We start from the raw sequence: 14,435 nt of genomic DNA, 5'->3' as shown, positions 1-14,435 counted from the left end.
CAAAAAAATTATTGGGCTCCCCTTCCACTTTTAGAGTTCCCCTAGGCTCGGGGAGGGGCTCCAAGCCCCGTGCCCCCTAGTCTGAGTCCTCATGCAGGGCAAGTACTTCTGCCATAGGGGGCAGCTGCACTTTGTTTTTCTTGGCCCTTTTAGGACAGTCTTTTGCCCAATGTCCTTTTTCTTTACAATAAGCACACTGGTCCTTGTCTAGTGGGATACGACCAGGCTTTGGTCCCATGTTGGGGCCCCGTTCTTGTCCCCTTTCTTGCAGGAAAGGAGCTAGGTTTTTTTCTTGTCTTTTTTCCTTTTTACTCTCTCTTTCTTCCCTTTTTTTTTTTCCTTCTCTGTTCTCTTTCTTCTTCTGTTTCTCTTATAATATACTTTTTCTGCTTCTTTAACTAAGTCCTGTAAAGAGAGATCCTGCAACCCATCGAGTCTCTGGAGTTTTTTCTTAATATCTAATGCTGATTGTCCAATGAAGGCCATAGCTACGGAGGTTCTCTGTCCCTCAGAAGCACGGTCAAAAGGGGTAAACCACCTGAATGCCTCCATGAGATGCTCAAGAAACACTGACGGGGGTTCTGTAGCCCCCTGCATAATCTCTCTTACCTTAGCCAAATTAGTGGGGCACCTGGAAGCCCCACAGAGGCCAGCCACTAGAACCTGGCGATAGACTGTCAGTCGCTCCCTACCTTCTGCCGTATTGTAGTCCCAGTTGGGTTGAGAGAGAGGAAAAGCAGCCTTGATAAGGTTAGGAAGCTGAGTGGGACATCCGTCAGTCCCGGGGATATTTTTTCTTGCTTCGAGTAAGATCCTCTCTCTCTCTTCAGTGGTGAAGAGAGTCTGCAGGAGTTGCTAGCAATCATCCCATGTTGGCTGATGAGAGAATATTAGGGACTCTACCAGGCTGGTTAGGCGCTGGGAGTCCTCAAAGAAAGGGGGGTGGTTAGTTTTCCAGTTGTAAAGGTCAGAGGAAGAAAAGGGCCAATATTGGAGAGGTTGTAGGAGATGCAGCCCCTCATCGGTAGGCAGAGGTGGGGGCCCATAGGCCCGTAAGGGCAGTGCCACAGTGGTATTGGGAGACGGGAGTGCACAACGTTGACTCCTAGTGCCCTGCGCAGGCCCTAGAAGGGCACCCTCAGAGGGGGCGGAAGGACCAGGTCCAACGTTAGGTGGCACTCCGGGGTCTCTGCACCTTTCTTTTCCTAGCGGAAGGGACGAGGGATATGGGGGAGGGGTGTCTAGGAGAAGAAGGTCTTGAGTCTCTGGATTGATTCTCTTGGGACATTTGGAGAGGTCTGTACCCTCTGGAGGGTTGGGGGACTTGGCCACTAGAACCTGAGGGGGGTTTGGACGGGGCCTGGGCAACCATGGTCGAACCCATGAAGGTGGGTTTGGGATTAGATCTTGCCAAACGATGATGTACGGTTGCTGGTCTGGATGACTTCCAGGTCCCTTCTGAAAGACAATGTCTTTGACAGAAAGGATAGCATTAAGGCCAAACGTGCCTTCGGGTGGCCACCCGACACCAAAGGTGGGCCACTCAGAGACACAAAAGGTCTGCCAGAGTCCCTTTTTAATTTCTACAGACAGGTCATGACCTCTTCCCTTCACTTCAGTCTAGTGTTCGAGAGTCAAATTTAAAGGAGTCACCACAGTCTTCCCCATTGTCAACGGATAGGTTAAGAGTACAGACAACAGAACAAAGACCAGGGCAAGACAAACAGAAAGTAACTTACTGATTTTTGTTTTTCACAATCTTAGGACAGATTCAGATGGGCGCAGGGCATGGGGACTCCGGGCCAAAATATGTACCCGATCTGCGCCCTTACCGTAGGAGACAATCAGGCGTCCCTGATCCTCCTTCACCCTTAAGGCGTCCCCCAGGGCTGCAGCCTGTGGTTCTCTGGGCACGTCTACCGACCACAGTTTGGCTATTTTACAATAGGCCGAATGGCTGCAGAACCTGAAACGGACTATTGGGTACCACACCGAAACAAACAAGAAAGTCGACAAACAAACAGGTTTTTTTTTTTTTTTTTTTGGCTTATCTCCAAGGACTATGTTGTAGATGACGGGTAGCTGCGATATCCTGGACGAGCCCCCAAATGAAAGACTGCCGGCCGTCTGGCTCAGCGTGCTTTCTGTCTAGAGGATATGCGACTCCCAATCAACCAAAAGAGATGGTTCTTGATGCAAAATGCAAGACGTTTTATTTTTTCAGCCAGCTGGGGTCCAGGCACACACCTGACTCAGCAGGCCCGAGCGAGGACACCATTTCTAGGGTTATAAGTCTTTTTATAAGCAGGAGAAGGTATGCGGAAGTTTAATGGGTAACTTTATTTCTAGGGGGAAGAGTGGCAGCTCTTGCGAAACAGGTGCATGGGTTATCTTTCTAGTTCCTTGTCCACATTCCGTTTGTTCAGTTCCTGGAGGTTTGCATAATTAAGTCTGTTGAAACTCGGGGCAGTTTATCACAAGGGCGGCACCGACAATAGTACAGAAGCGAAAAGGCAAAGGTTAAAATTTATCTTTACAGAGCAGAAAGGCACAGTTTAAATTTATTCTTACAAGGGCAGTAGGTATCAATTTCCATTAACATTTGAGAAATGGTTTTGGAGAGCACCCAATGACTAGCCTGACTTACATACAATAGCTCCTCCTTGTGAACAGTGATAGCTCCTCCTTGTGAGCAGTGTGAGTGGGAGATAGTCTGTTTCCCGGCCTGATTCCTGGGATCTCTGTAGAGATGAATGGTGTTGTAACCCTTCTCTGGTCTAGAATCAGTGGGTAGGCTGCTTGAGAAATGCTGCATGTGTGGGAGACAGTCTGTTACCCACCCTCATTTCCTGGGATTTCTGAAGAGATGAACAGTGTACCTATAGCCCTTACTTGAGTGAGAAATTAGTGTGTAGATTGTGTGATAGACAACTACTTTGCTCACCTCCAGGTCTGAAAAGCACAGATTTCATCTATTGCCTTTGGGATCAGGTGCCAACACAGCTGACGCAGTGCCATCTCATGAAGAGAATGGACTTTAAAAGTGTTCAGGAGTAGAAAAGCCTCAACAGGATTGTAGGTCTTGGTCTCATGTAACTTCTCAGTGCTTGTGTGAAGCAGCTAAATTACCTGCAGTGGGAGCAGAGGCCTGAGGACAGTGACTGAGCTGAGAACAGTCTTGAGCCTGCAAAGGATGGGAAAGGAATGTTCCTGGTGCATTCCAGGTAGCTCCCTCCCATGAGAGTGACCTCTAGCTGGTCAGAAATCTACTGAAGGAGGTTGACACTAAGAAAACCAGTTTCAGATGTCCTGTGGGTTCTGTCCTTCCTGAGGTTGTAACTTTGATCACCTTGTGGTAATATTCTGGACAGTGTTTGGATCTGAGCAACATACAGTCACTGAGAGAGTAGATTATGAATGAGAGGAAAATCCCTAAGGGTCAGATTTACAAAAAGATTCACCTGGATGTGTGATAGAGAAAGGGTTTCTGAACTTCAGTTTGCTAAGGTAAAAACCTGCTGCTAGAAATGAAGATGATAAATGTGGGATTATTTCCAAACATGAGGAGGTTTAGGAGAGCATGAGTTAAATTCCTCACTTTCTGTCTCCTTACAGGGACAGACCCGCTCTGGGTCTCCATTTCAGCATCGGAATCTGCATCCCTGCTTGGGAATCTGTTTTACCATCTGGATGTGGGTTTTCAGTGTGAACTGTGGGTTAACCAGGCTGGTTATGTGAGCAAGTGCAAATGTATGCTTTTATTGACTTAAAAAAAAATTGCCATCAGGCACCTGTGCTCACTGGGTAGAGAGACAGAGAGTGGTAAAGGGAGAAATTACCCCCTCGAGGGATAATACATTGCCATGTGGAAATCCCATATCCTCCACTTTTCTCTTGAGATTTTGGGCACGCATACACACAGATTCAGTGTGACTTTCTAGCTACTGGGTCCAGGGCTTGAACCTCTGTCAGTCATGTGTAAATCTAGCACCATAACTACAATGCTGCCTGCTAGCCCACACTTTTGATTCTAGTATACAATATTTCTACCACAAACTATAGCTTTTTTCTTTTGAACTAAAAGAAATATCTGTAAAGCAAACTTACAAAGAAAAAGTGTTGATTAATCTCACAAAAGCTTTCTCTGATGTAAACTGCCAGGGTCTAGCCTCGGCGTGGGTGGGTTATTTTGACGGAGGCAGTGCTGGAAAGAAAGGAAGACTAAGGCCTCGATGCTTTTTATGCACGTCCTTAGCCGGACACTCCCAGAGATCGCTCTCTGAGGAGTGACAACTGCTAGGAATCATCGTGCCTTTTTATTGAAAATGTGATACATGCAAGTAAATGGGTGAGGGGCAGTAAAAGATTTACTCTAAGGAACAGGGTATACAAAGCATGGAAGCAATAATTATAAAACATGCTGTTTGTCTTGTTAGCTCAGGTAAAGTCAATCACAGTTCTCAGGATGAGGAAGTCCATTTGTCTGCTGTATCTTCTTCTTGGATCTTGATTACTGGGAAGAGTCTTTTGAAGAGGGGGCTTGCAGGATGTTTGACAACTTCAGTCCCGGGCCAGGGCGATAACGTTGCTGGTTACAATGACCTAGATGGAAATCTTGTCTTGCTAAGTAAAGACACAGTTAATATATGGACTATCTATACATTACAACAATAGAGGATGAGTCTATGATCTTATATGGGAAAGGAAGATGATCTTGTAGCTCCGGAGACAACACAGGATGTTTTATTAGCAGTTTTTCATAGTCAACAGCACATAGATGAGAAACTCTTTGTAGTTGAAAGCTACCTGTTGCTTTAGATAAGAACTCCCAGCTAAAATGGTTAATCTTTCTGTGGAGCCCTCAGCTTTGTTTATTCTGTTGTCCCATCCAGGCTTTTTCCTCTAATAAATCTGTGGGTTCCTGCATTTTGTTTGTTGAGTCTTGTCAATTAGTGAGTTCTTTTGTTTTATCTCTGAGTCTCTGTTATGTGGTGAATGTGCTGACTTTGCTAGTGTGAGTTAACTTTGGCCTGTAGCTTTAACAAGGGGTATGTAAGTAAAACTAACCTTAAACTAACTCAGTCTACATATGCTTCTAATGCTAATTTGGTTTATACTAACTTAATCTATATGTTAATTTTGACTTAAAAACAGACAGGTGGGGGAGTCTTAAACTTCCTGATCCTCCTGTCAGTCTTAGGGAACCACATTCCTACAAGATCACTAATTGGCTTTATTGCAATGGTTGGGGGTGATGTTTTACCCTTCCAGGGTACCGTAACAACAGTAAAACTCACGGCAGAGAAATTAAATACCGGCCAGTTCAAGGACACAAGGGAGAGCTCGTAAACTGGGCCTTGCCTCAGTTTCTTCCCAGTCCAGGCCTTGCCTTAGAATGGGAGGCAGCATCCTTACCAGCTTGTGTTGCCTGCATGGCCCCGTCAAGTAACATAGTTTACTTCCTATCAGAAACTTTTCCCAGCTCTTCTAGGAAAAGTATCTATCAATACCTCCTAGATTTATTACAAAAGTAAAACAAATAGGAAACAAATCTACAGCTAATTCTATGTGCTCTACATACTATTCTATGTTATCATATATACACATTCTGAAGGTGTGTGCTTATCTGTGGTGCAGTGTAGCATAGTGAGCTGAATGTGAGAGGTATTTTCTATTGCGAATTTTATATCCACATTTCATACATCACATAATTTTATTCCCATTTGGCATGTGTTTATATTTGTGGATGAAAATGAGTAGATTGAGAAATGAGGTATGAGGAAGTCCTGGCCATGATATCCATATTTCCATCCCAAATCCCTGCACCCTGGAGGACATCAGTCTCTCTCTCCTGGACCAGAGAGTCCTGGTCTGGGCGGAGCTTCTGTTCTGAGGACAGGGGTTGATTTCATTAGTCACAGAGGCTGAAATTACCTGTACCCTGTGTGATCTGTCCATGAAGACAAAGCTGGAAGGTTCCTCTTCGTACTCGAAGACGTTCTGCTCTGAAAATTTTGAGGCATGTTCTGCTAAAATGCAACTATTCTCTATCCAGGGCTAAGTCTACAGAGTCAGAAATGTTCCCTGTGCAAGTGTGTGGGCAAGAAGCTGTCATACTCTCATGAGAAATTGTGAATATAAATGCTAAATCTCCAGGGTTTGGAAGTGGGTATGTTGGTAGAAACTTGGCATAACTGGCTGTTGCAGGATCAGGCCATTCTTTCAAAATGAGTCTCCAGTCTCAAATCTGTAGCTGGCACAGCTGAGCCCTCGTCACCTCCAGCCCTGGGTAGGAGTTCAGCAGTAGGACTCCCTTTTCCTGACATGTCCCTGTATGGAGAGTTATGCTAACTAGAGCCTTCTCTGGCTAACCCAGCATCTTCCTCAATCACGTGGTATGGACAAGAAAGTCACCGAGATATCCCTACGGGGGTCATGAGCTTTCTGCTGAGGAGCATATGTGGTCTGTGGCACCATATTCTCAGGGTGCCAGTTTTCTACTGAGTTTTCTAAATAATGGGAAGCAGGGGCACCAACTTAGGAACCTGTTCTCTTTATAAGGCAGGAAATAAAACCCACGTTTCTAGCTCACACCTGGTATTTCCTAATACCACTTTCCTCTCCTGAGTTCATAACATTATGCATTAAATGTCTCCCCCATTACATTATAAACAGACACAATATTTTAATAGTCATTTTTCGAGTGAGCACTATGTACTTCTTTTCACAAGACTTGTGTGTTTGTGCACATTTGACCTAAGAGGAAATTAAGGAATAACTGCCTGAAACTCAGTTGTACAAATCTGTGTGCTGCCCCTCCTTGTCTCTTCCCTAGGCACAGACATGCTTCATAATACCTTAGGTTGAGGTTCTTGTTTGAAGCCTTTACAGGGTGACTTGCCTTCAGCCTACCCTTTTATGTTTCCCAATTTTCTGGGCTTCAGAACTGCTTGAGGCTGACTCATGAGATTCACAAAGGCCATGTCTCTCAGAGCATGGAGTGACTATCAGCCCCTAGTCATCTCCTCTATAAAAACTTGAGCTGAGGGATGGGGCCTTTAAGGATAGCAGCTGATTTTGGGGGACTAGAAAGCGTTCCTGGTGTACCTTTTACCTGAAAAGCTAATCTTTTGGGATAATTATATCTTCTTTTCCCAGTCTTATTTTTCATTCCTTTCAGAGAGAGTGGAGGTGAGCCAATCTGTTGCTGGTGTTGAATGGACAAGATAGAAATGATTTCTGCCCTCTAGATTTTCTAAGCCTACTGAAGGGAGAAAAATGATTCTAAATGACAAGGAAACCTGCACAAGTGTGGTTGCAAAATGTACGTCAAGTGCACAGGGGGAAAAATTGTGGTTTCTTCAGAGCAAGGTCACTGGACACTTCAGTGAACAGGGTGGGTAGGGGATGTTCCACATGATAGGATGTCCAAACTTGGCAATTGAGTCAGATGTGAATGTCAGTTAAATCAGCAGTTTTCCTCCCTGTAAATTGGAATTCTGTGTCTGATCTGTAATAGATAAAAGGGGGCATCACCTAACAAGAAGGGTGTTTTGCTGTTGGATGCTTCTATAGAGCACAGACACACACTGGGTTTGTCATCTTGAAGATATTTCTAATGACTGAAATAATCTACCTCTTAGTTGTACAGGTGCTCAGAGTTTCTATTTGTTCATGGTTCAGTCCCAGTAGACTATGTGTTTCTAGAAGTTTTTCCACACCATCAGTATTATCCGATTTATTGATGCACACTTAAAGAGTTATTTATTTGTGAGGCATACCATTCTTTTACCTACACTTTACTGTTATTATTCAGAAATCCTATTGATGTGGCAGTAAAGTGTGGAGGCAGGGACAGTGTCCGTTGACCTATGATATCACCTTTTTTTCCAGATTCTTATGTCCCTGGACTATGGGTTTCCTAAGTATATGGCCTTAAACTTTCCTTAGTTAGGAAGGAAGGAAGGAAGGAAGGAAGGAAGGGAGGGAGGAAGGAAGAAAGGCTAGAGGGGATGCAATTGGATATCTCCCTTGCTTCAGGAGGTTTAGACCTGCAGTATGTTATGCATCAATAGTAGCAACAGCTTTTCCAGGCTCTGCAGACATCTTAACAAAATTGTAGAGACATCCAGCACACTGTATTAAAAAAAATTAAAAAACAGAAAAAAATTGTTACTGTTGCATTATCTGCACCATTTAAAAAAATAACTTCTGAATCGTCATCTGAAAAAAAAAAACATTCTAGAACAACATTATTAAAAACAGCTCTGGTAAAGCACGGTCACCATTACATATCATGAAGCAGATACATGGAATTTTACATTCACAGAGGTATGACACAGTGCTGTTCTACATCTATAATATTAGAGGATACAATTACAAAGGCATAATTTGAGACTTGATTCTACTATTCCAGCAGAGGGCCCAAGGATGGTATGACACACAGCTCTGTAAAGAAATCCTGAATAGAATTCCTTCATTAGTGGCACAGTTCACTGCTCTTCATGAATATCAGCTAAAAACCATTTAAAAAAAAAGAGAGAAGAAATAAAAAATATTCATCCAAAAATCCCAACAAACCATTGGATTACTATAAAGATGACCAAGCAGAGGCTAGCAAGACTCAACCTAACTAGTATTTTACCAAATCTGTAATGTTTGAATGGTGAGAGCTTCATGGAACAAAGGAGATGCCAAGTAGTGATTTGAAGCTTTGAACCACAACCGAAACACGGAATCATTTCAAGCAGAAGCAGAAGTCACGTTCTTCAGTTGGATATGTTCAAGGATGCTGACATCAATATTGATGCATCTGCTCATTCATCCAGGAAGAAGGGGAGATCAGTTAATACTGTACTGTGATTGTGCTCAACTCCATCACTATGTTATAAAAACAGCAAGCTGCCATAATAAATATCTCAAATGTTTCAAATATTCTGTCACTTTTGGGGACCAGCAGGTAGCATGCTGATTGAGGCATTGGATTCACTCATGGCCAGCTGTCATTTGGGTCCTGAGTAAAGTGGCCTGAAAATCATACTGGGCATGTGTGAAAAGTCTAAAAGATGGAGAAGGGATTGTACCATGGCCATCCCTCTTAGGGTGTGATTTCTCACTTTTCCTCTTTCTGTCTCTCTCAAGTGTGACCACACACCCTACGATCAAAACCAAACCAAAAACAAACAAACAAAAAGTCATGAGATAAACAGAGGCCATCCTGTGACTGGCAGAGATGGGACCTATTCCCACCTGAAATGTTCCCTGGTAGCTGACTGTGGGAGGCATTTCCAGGGAATTTTACAACTTGCATTCTGAAAACATAATGTGGCCCCTGCCTGAGCATATGTTTATGGAGTACAAGTCAGGACATATAAGAAGGTCCATCAGGGCCAAGAGCCAACCAGGCTTCTGAGCCTCTAAAAGTGCTTCCTTAACCCCCACAAATGAGAACCTTTCCTTCTAAAATTAGTGCCATTCTCAGTTGTCACTTCCATCTGCATGGAAGGTCAAGAAGATAGGCCAGAGTCAAAAAAGTAAATAGTTCTAATAGAGGTTTATTTGGTGATAGTGGGAGTGAGGTTAAAAGAAATATAAGTGTTCTAAGGATTATAATTGCATAATTATGAACATCATTTCAGGCCAGAAGATGGCATGTAGATTTAGGAAGCTGTATCCCACATAGTCAATTTTGTGGGTCAAGTCTTGGACATGGCCAGTTGAAAATCACTTTTGGCATGTGTGTGTGTATGCCTCATATCCTGAGATTTGGGAGAATGGAATAGAAGAAATTGCACAATGGTCGTGCCCCTGGGAGACGTTTTCTCACTTTATCTCTCTCTCTAAATCTCCCTCTTCTTTTTTCTCCAGTAAAGGCACAAGCTCTTAAAAATATCTTTCCTTTTCATTATTATAGTTATTACTGTTATTTGTAGTTCATTTGTTGGTTGCAGTCATGTTTGGCTCTGATATTGCACAGGAATTCATGCAGGAGAGAACCAACAAGTTTTTTGATGAAGGACAGCAGAAGCCAAAGTTGCCAGAGGCTTCCGGCAGCAATATCCTGCCCACATTGACTCTTAAAGGGCCTTTTTGTGGCCAGGGCCCATTGAATACCCCAGGAGAGAGATGGCCCCACAAAAGTTCAGGTCCAAGTGAGCCCAGTTCTGCTCCAGCTGGTAGGGCAGAGAGGTTTCAGAGGGGCAGAGTCACACATTGAATACTTGGAGTGTTACAGACAGAGCTGTTGACATCTAGGGCCTCATCACCCTGTGAACTTTTATAAGGCAAAATCAGTCTCCCTGCCTATAGAGGCAACTAAAAAAAACAGAAAAAAACCCAAAAAATGTTGCCACTGAGTGCCATACAGTTAGATGTCTGGATGTTCTTGTGTGATTGACCCACACTGGCCAGTTTTCTTCTCATAGTGGAGGGGCAGGCACTGTGTGTTGTTGGCCTGCCCAGGTACCCAATTCCCAGATGAGGAGAGCAACCATGATGGCTTCCCCATGTGTCTACAGGGCTGATGACTGATGTCTAGGCAGATTTTTGTTGCTCATCTCCTTCCTCACTATAAGGAGAACACACCCCAACCATGCCATAAAGGGGCTTTGTCCTTATTTTACGTAAGTGGAGCTTCTCCACCAGTTGTTGTTGGTATGAATATTCCAAACAAGGCACTGTCAGTCTAAATTGGAGTTCCCATACACAAACCAGAAAGCTTGTTGTCATTTCAGAGCTGTTTATAGACACAGCCATGTGATGAGTCATGATCATTTTGCCAACAACACTGGGGATCCCATGTTTTACAAGACCATTCTGGGCTCAAACATTTACTAAGACTTACAGAACACAGGAAACCTGTCTAACTCATGATCACAGGCTGTTACAGTGAAAGGATCCTTATGAAGATCAGCAAAGGGAAAGATGCTTAGACTGAAGTCCAGAAGAAGCCAGAGCAATCTTCCATGTGTCACCTTCCAGTGTAGCTACACAGACACACGTTAAATTCTTCTAGCAACGGTGTGTGATGTATTGCCAACTCAGGAAGGTCACTCAAGCCTTGGTGTCAGTATTTTTATTGAGTGGTATCTGGTATTGCGGTAAGATAACTCCATGGCTCATGCAATGGTTGTGACTGTCTCTAGGCCCCAGAACTCAAATAGCTACACTGAGGCCTGGAGCCTCAGGCATAAGAGAACATGATCAGGGAGGATATTCTAAGGACTCAGAGTAGTCTTCCCAGAACTAAGCTTCTAGGACAGACCTTTGGAATTGGCTTGTTCTCATATTCTGGACTGCTAAATTAAGCCTTTACCATACAGTATTGTACAAGGGAGTGGGTCACTGGGGATCCCCTTAAAATTTTGCTTACTATGTTCTGAAACTACTTGATCATAAATGTGCCATATTTTTTCCATGATTCATGGAGAGCAAAAATTTTTTTTCCTGTGTATGTGCAGCCTCACTCACAGCTCACTGTCACAGAGAAACACTGATCAGCACATATGTCATACTACCCATATGCATATTCTCCATAAATTATTTTAATAAACATATGTTGATGACAGGGCCATGCAGACAATACAAGCTGGTAAAGAGGCTGCCTCCCATGTCTAAAAGGCAAGGCCTGGACTGGGAAGAAACTGTGAGGCAAGGCCCAGTTTATGAGCCCTTCCTTGTATCGTTGTACTCACCTGTACTCAATTTCTCTGCCATGAGCTTTACTGTTATTATGGTACCCTGCAAGGGTAAAATATCACCCCAACCATTACACCAAAATTACCATATGTTAGGTCAAATTAGTATAAGCCAAATCAGCATTAGTAGCATATGAAAACTAAGTTAGTTTAAGGCTAGTTTTATGTAAATATCCCTTGTTAAAGCTACAGGCCAAAATTAACTCATGCTAGGCAAAGTGAGCACATTCAGCAGATAACAGGGATCCAGAGATAAAACAAAAGAACTCACTAATTGACAGACTCAGCAAACAAAGTACAGAAATCCGCGTTTTTTTTTTTTTTTAAGGAAAGCCTGAGTGGCAAAAACAGGGTGAACAAACTTGAAGGCTCCAGAGAAAGATGAATTATCTTAGCTGGGAGCTCTTATCTAAAGCAACAGGTAGTTTTCAACTACAAAGAGTTTCTCATCTATGTGCTGTTGACTATGAAAAACTGCTGATAAAACATCCTGTGTTGACTCCTGAGCTACAAAGTCTTCTTCCTTTCCCATATGGGTAATAGGCCCACCTTCTTTAGTTGTAATATAGATATTCCATATATTAACTGTGTCTTTACTTAACAAGACAAGATTTCTATCTAGGCCTTTGTAACCAGCATTGTTGCTGCCCTAGCCCAGGACTGAAGTTATCAAGCTCACCCAGGACTGAAGTTATCAAGTTTTCTGCAACCCCCTCTTCTGAAGACCCTTCCCAGTAATCAAGATCTAAGAAGAAAATACAACAGACAACTGGACTTCCTCATCCTGAGAACCGTGATTGATTTTACCTGATCTGACAAGACAAACAGCATATTTTATAATTATTGCTTCCATGCTTTGTATACCCTGTTCCTTAGAGTAAATTTTTTATTTCCCCTCACCCTACTTACTTCCTAAACATCCCTCAATAAATATGTATGTTTTAATAGCCACTGTGCTGCAGCCTGGAGCTGGCTCTGGCTGTGGTTGGCTGAGAACATGCTAAGAGACATTGAGGTCTTAGTCTAATTTCTGTTCCTGATCATCCATGTCACCTTCCTATGTATGAGTCTCAACTAACCCACCCCTGCTGAGGCTGGACCTCAGCATGTTGATGAAAATAAAAACAATTTTATTTAGGTTTTAGCTTTTTTTTGTCTTTGTTATAGGATATATGTGTGGAAGAGAAAGAGTGAGAGAAAGGGGTAAAGTGAAAAATCACCCCCCCCCATAGGGGGCCTTTTCACAATCCCTTTTTCTTCATTCTCGTCTTGGGATTTTGTGCACTCATGCCAAGCATATTTTCCAAGCTGCTAGGTCTGGGAATTGAAACTTGCACTCTTCCATGACAGATCCAGTGGCCTTAGCCACCATGTCACCTGGCTGGGTCAAAAAGTATCATTTTTAAATCTTATTTATTTGTATGCTCCATGGGCAAGGGAGACTGAGATACAGAGAAAGATACAGACCACACCCACACCAGGATCTTGACACCATGATTCACCCCTAGCCCCAACCAGCCCTATATGAGGAGCACACATAAACCCAGTGTGCTCAGCTGTATCTGAAACACTACCATTTACTTATCAAAAGACATTTTAGTGTGGTTTCAGTATACTATCAAATAAAGAATATTTTACTATCAAATAAAAAGCATTTTACATACTTTATAAATGATTTGTAAAATCAAATGCTTTTAAAAATCAGTGTGCTGAGATTTAGTATCAAGTTTAATTTTACCTTTGAATATGTTTTTTAAAAATTATTTATTTAGTTTTAATTATGTTTTTTTTTTATTTTTAAATTTGACCAGAAATAGTGAGAGAGAGAAAGCAAACCACTAGGTTTGGGACCTGAATTACAGTTAGCCATGTAGGAGTCCAGTGCCTTAACCATGAGCATGCTGGCTCTTGAATTCTTCATTATCTAAGTCAGATTAAGTTATATTTTATATTTACCTTCAGTCAACTGTTCAAAAATCACATAAAACTAAACTTTCAGTATATGTGTTGTGGTTGCTTTTACCAACTTATTTGAAAGATTAAACTAAAGGAGAAATGTTATCAGCATAAATTTGTAAAATATGTCATCATAAGACTTAAAATAAGTAAAAGCCAAATGACAAATTTAAAAAAGAGTGAAGAGAGAAAGAAGACAGAAATAAAGAAAAAAAGAGAGAGAAATTAAAGGGAAACAAAGGAAATATTTCAGGAGCCATCCCAAAACCCAAGAAACTAGGTCAGCCCAGGGATGCCTTCCAAGGCTTCTTTGTCTGCCTAAGGATCCTTGAACCTGCCGAAGGAGACTTAGAGACATGTGAGACCCACCCAATTATGGGAACACTTGTAGGATCTTGGCCAGATCAGGCATTCTACCCACACCTCCCTGGCCTCCCAGACCTTTGCTGATCTGCTGGGACACAGCCCCACTCCTCTGCAACCACAGCATCAGGAGGAACAGTGATCACGCTCAAGGGACTTGCAGGGGCCTTCCTGGGTAGTCTTTGATAGCAGGAACCATTGCAAACTATTGATTCAGAATACAGTTAATTTTTAGCAGTAACTCTTCCATATTCATCCACTTCTTTTCAAAAGCCAGGGTTTTGTTGCTTTTTATGGATGAATAGTATTCCATTGAGTATATGTGCCACAGTTTTTCTAACCATTCATCAGTTCCTGGGCATTTGGGTTGTTTCCATGACTTAGCAATCATGAAAAGTGCCACAATAAACATTGATGTGC

General features: G+C 42.6%; 1 pseudogene; it reads right to left on the bottom strand.

Moving 5' to 3' along the window:
- The window catches only part of LOC102486022 (uncharacterized), a 5,965-nt pseudogene extending 4,297 nt beyond the window's left edge, over window positions 1-1,668 (bottom strand).
- Between the last annotated feature and the right edge of the window lie 12,767 nt (window positions 1,669-14,435).

The sequence above is a fragment of the Tupaia chinensis genome, unplaced genomic scaffold, assembly GCF_000334495.1.
Source record: "Tupaia chinensis unplaced genomic scaffold, TupChi_1.0 Scaffold144109_1, whole genome shotgun sequence".
NCBI lineage: Eukaryota > Metazoa > Chordata > Mammalia > Scandentia > Tupaiidae > Tupaia > Tupaia belangeri.
The sequence above is the reverse complement of the archived record's forward strand: the minus strand, read 5'-3'. Positions and strand labels throughout refer to the sequence as shown.